Source organism: Pteropus medius, unplaced genomic scaffold (assembly GCF_902729225.1).
Source record: "Pteropus medius unplaced genomic scaffold, Ma_sr-lr_union100, whole genome shotgun sequence".
NCBI lineage: Eukaryota > Metazoa > Chordata > Mammalia > Chiroptera > Pteropodidae > Pteropus > Pteropus medius.
Window position 1 is genome coordinate 8,621,615 of NW_024346062.1, and position 4,850 is coordinate 8,626,464.

At 35.5% G+C, this 4,850-nt stretch overlaps 1 pseudogene; it reads right to left on the minus strand.

The window, feature by feature from the left end:
• Nucleotides 1–2,644: 2,644 nt before the first annotated feature.
• LOC120612653 (uncharacterized) lies at nucleotides 2,645–2,763 on the minus strand (annotated as a pseudogene).
• Between the last annotated feature and the right edge of the window lie 2,087 nt (nucleotides 2,764–4,850).

Sequence of the window (4,850 nt, forward strand, 5' to 3'; positions counted from 1 at the left end):
GGCAAATGAAATCATGAGGCATAAAATTTCAATATTTGACAATATTTAATAAAACCATACAGTATTTTTTCAATCATAAAATGCTTATATAGATTAATGATCATCAGATTGACGACAACATCAACCTGATAGTTAAGTGGTAGATACTGCATCACTGTGTAGATTTAAAAGTCATAAGGCGATCCTTCTTGTAACTCCTGAGGGTACTTGAATGCATTTCTTAAAAAAACAGAGAATTGCATGACAATTACAGTTCTTTATACATTTATTCAATGTTTTCATATGTTAAATTCATATATAAAATTAAATGCAGAAACAGTGATTCTACTGGCTCTGTGGGGTATGTGTGTGCGTGTGGGGGGCGGGGATGTGTGTGTGTGTGAATCCTAAAGAACAGTTTGGGAATAGTTGCTAGTAGTGGTTTTAGAGAGCAATATAAAACTGTCTATTATTCAGTCAATTAAAGAAAGATTCAAGGGTGCTATGTAAAACAAGAGTCAGATAGATCCTTTGGGAATAAACATTAGAAGATGCTACTGTATAGTGAAAGCCCATCCACCTGTTGGTGCTACCTTTATTAAGGGTGGCAGCTGAAAGCCATTCTAAAGACAGAAGCATCCACAACAGAGGGGTGGTTCTTGGGGATTTTGCACTAAGTACAGCTTTTGGGGATATAAGGTAGAATTGTGGAGGGGCTCTGCTCTTCTTTCTTGAACCATGATGAAACCCAAAGGAGAGGTCCAATTAACATTTGGGTGGTATGATGACATCAAGAGAGGAAAAAGTGGAATTAATTATAACAGTAATGATGATGATGAGGAGGAGGATGATTTGATTGCTCCTTATTGAGGTGAAAGAATAAACATTTCACATTAGGAGACCCAGTGTGGGTAAAAACCCAGATAACTCTAGGTTAGAATCTAATTTCTTTCTGGCAACAATAACTTTGCCCTGAGGTTCCTGCTAGGGTGGTACAGCCTAGAAGAAGAAGAAGTTAATATTTACGTAAACCAATAATAAATTTAATAACAGGATATATGTTGACTCAATGGATCTTCCAATATTAGAATATGTAAGTGGAATTAGTAATTCAAGTTCAAGCTGAGAACAGCCATTGTTTTAGAACCGAAATTAGCCTTCTGGTTTTAGTCAACCAATCCCTGGCTCTTTAAGCCTGGGAAGGCCACCTAGGCAAAAGTCCTGCTGGTTCAGAAGAACAGCTGCTAATTGAAATTACATTCTAGGCACTCCTACTTTTCTCACCTCATTCCATGGCTCCCAAATCTAATACTAACTTTCTCATCAAACTGAGCTCTGAGTGCACTGCTTCTGGTTTCTAATGTCATTGCTCAAAAACCCTTTTGAACTCCTCTTCTAGATTTTTGTACCTTACTTTTCTCATATGGCTTTTGGCTCTCTCACCTCTCCTGATTTGGGGTGAAGCACAGCTTCCCGGAAGCTAACCTTGGTCCCTGGCCACCTAATGAGTGTCCAGATGGTTTATCTTCAGCTCTAGTAAGAAGGAAGTTAGAAAATCATACAATATTTTATTCAGCATAGTTTAAAGACATCTTAGTAATGGAAACTAAACAAATGAAAACTCGATCATTTGTGAAAATCTCTGTAAAAGAGCTAAACAATATATGTGATCAATTTGAAAATCTGGGAGATTACTATAGATACTGCTCATTATATCACATAATTACTGTTACTGAAATAATCTCTACTCAGACTGTTTAATTGTTAAGCAATAATATTGCACCATATTGTTTTAACTCTAGGATTCTGATATACTTTTTAAGTGTTCTGGTTAATAAAAAATAATAGATGAGAATGAAATTAATAGCTTCAGTTAAATGACTTAGGAAGACAATGTTCTCTGGTAGGGACAGGAGAAAGTCTACTCATTGTGGCTGGTTAAACTCAAAGGTTAGATGACTGATAACAGGGCATTGTGTGGAGGCTTTTGCATTTCAGCTTCATGTTATCAAACTCTCTAAATTACACCAATATACAGCTGATAAGGAACCTTAATGGACCTTTCATATCTGTATGGTAACTAGGATATATACCATATATGGTTATGAGATCATTACCTTATAAGACTTCATTCTGATAACTTAACTTCCTGTTGAGTGATGTTTTGCAGAAACTGCTTCTACCTTCTCATCTCTTTCACTACAAGATTTTCTACACAAAAAGTCATATTTAAAAAAGTCACAATTTTAAAAACTTTGGGTTCTTTTAATGGAGGTTATATATTATATTGGCTACTGTTATAGATTTTACATATATACACATATATACGTATTTGTAATATTCTGATAGGTTTTATACATATGCACACATATATGTGTAAATATCTACACACATATATGTACATATAAATATCTATGTATTGATTTATCCAGCATTGGGGCTTTTCAGAAAAGTTATGATGAGGCTGCAAGGGCTCACATGTGAACCAAGCATTACGTTTACAATGAATAACTAGTATATCTTGAACATAGTTTGTAGAGCTGTTTTTCTTTTTTTTCTTTTTTCTTTTCTTTGTTTTTTTCTTTAGGCAGGGCAACCCTAGGTTGACCTCACAGATTGCAAGGACTTTGTCAGCTTACAATCGCTTATTTTTTTTTATTTTTTACACCTACAGCACCTGGTCTTCCTAGGTGGTCTCCCATCCAAGTACTAGCCAGGCCCGACCCTGCTTAGCTTCCGAGATCAGTTGGGATCAGGCTTGTTCAGGGTGGCATGACCATAGACTTATAGTGCTGTTTTTCAAATATGTGCAAAAGTGTTTGTGGTTATAAAACATGCATTCTATTAAAACTGTTACTGGATTAATTATAGCATTCTTATCATTGTCTTTTTTTTGTAATCAATAAGTAATGTACTATAAAGTCTATTATCTTGCGGATAGAGATCTTTAATTTTTTTTGGCCATTAAAATGGGATCCTAGTAGTTGAACCACTGTTTCAACTGCAGTTGCTGTACTGTTCAGATATCCATAAAAAAAACTAGTCCTTAGTACTGGAAAAATTTGTGAACTATTTACATATAATAGATTGAGAAACCTGCTATTTTTTGTCTTTAAATATCTATAAAGAAAACATTTAGTTTTATAATGTCGCTATGTCCCATGACCTCTAAAGTCAAGTTGAAATAATTCATCCCCTCCAACAAAAAATCTTACAGAGTAAATATACAAATCAAGGGAAAATACAATTAAAATTTCAGCTTCTATTGAGTTACTTTAGAAATAAATGTTGGCTAAGAAACTGGTGAATTAAAAGAAGCTGCTGGTCTGTGCATCCAAAGCAAAAATTATTATATTAAAAATTAATTTCTAAAACATTTGTTTCTCATCTGGCATCAAATAAAGTTTAATTGCAAGTTGTTTTATGTCATTTTCTCTTTGGGGATATGTTTTCAAAAAGATACACAGGAGGCTTATATGTATACACATCTCATTATTTCTCAGTGGGATTCATGTTTGTGCCACCTACTCGTGATTGAAAGTGCATACTCTAATGTATCTGATTTACTTGTACTAAGCTTTTATAACAACATAATTTTTATTTTGCTACATGGTTCTGTAGGCTGATTCAAAATGAAATTCCAAATTGCCGAAAAACAAACCCAACCAAAAACCGTTAATGACTCTCAACAGTTTCTTTGACATATTTAAGCAAAATATTCTGTTGCCTTCAACAAAAAGGCACAAAATTTGGGGTTTGGGTTCGAATTACATTTGGCCAGCAGCTGTTTATAAAACTGAGCAGCAAACAGTTCAATAAAAACAGATTATATGTGGATTCTATTTCTTTCCTGGACAACCTGTCTTGTAAATATTTGCTTTTACCATCAGCATATGAGAGAAAAGCATTAGCCTCTCTCCATAATTTAGAAATGGCTTAAGAGAAATTATAAAATAATCACGTAGGGACCCCTCCCCCTCCCCCCCAAAAATGCCCTTTTTGGTTTATTTTATTATTGTCATGAAAAAAATATTGAAAATTTACTACTTTTGACATTTAAAAGAATCTTGTTTAGGCCCTTTCTTAATGCGCTGAGCAGAAGGCAAAATAAATTCAGCTTCAGGTTCATGAGGGTTTAGGTCTCCGTTGAATATATTTAATTGAGATCTTAACTTGACCAAGAGCAAAGAGTATCTGAAAATATGTATAATGTCATGATTCTTGAAAAATGGGGGTTTTTGAATTGTAGACCAGGGCAGCAACACTGAATCACATTTCCTGGGATTTTCTGATTACAATTGAAACATGTCAGTGGCTTCCTATTGCTCTTGGGGTTTTGTCCTTAATAGAGCTTACAAGGCTGAGAAGATTTGGCCCCTTCTCAGCTCTTCTCACTCATCTCCAGGTGTACCCTTACTGCTCTTTACCCTTCACCTATGTGGGCTTTCTTCTGGTTCCCTTTCCTGCTAGAGCTGCCTCTCAATGTAGGACTAGTATACAGGCTGTACCTTCCATTGGGAAGGCCTCCTATGCCTCCTCCTCTTCTACTCAACTCCTCTTTCCTCTTGCAGGCCTTCTCCTCCCTTCCTAGTCAGTCCCCTATCACACTCTCCTCTTGTCACCCTGCAGCTCTCTTTTGTGGCATTTATCACAGTGTAATACTTTGTTACTCTAGGCATTTTCCAGTATACTGTGAGTTCATGAGGCTAGGAACTCTATTTGTGTTCACCATGGTATTATATCAACAACATGCTTAGTGCATACTAGGCACCCAAATATTTAGCTAAAAGGACTCCCACTCCATCACTTTCTATTCCAGAGCTCAATAAATCTAACATAACAATCTTCACTTTCTGTTCAACATTCCTCTT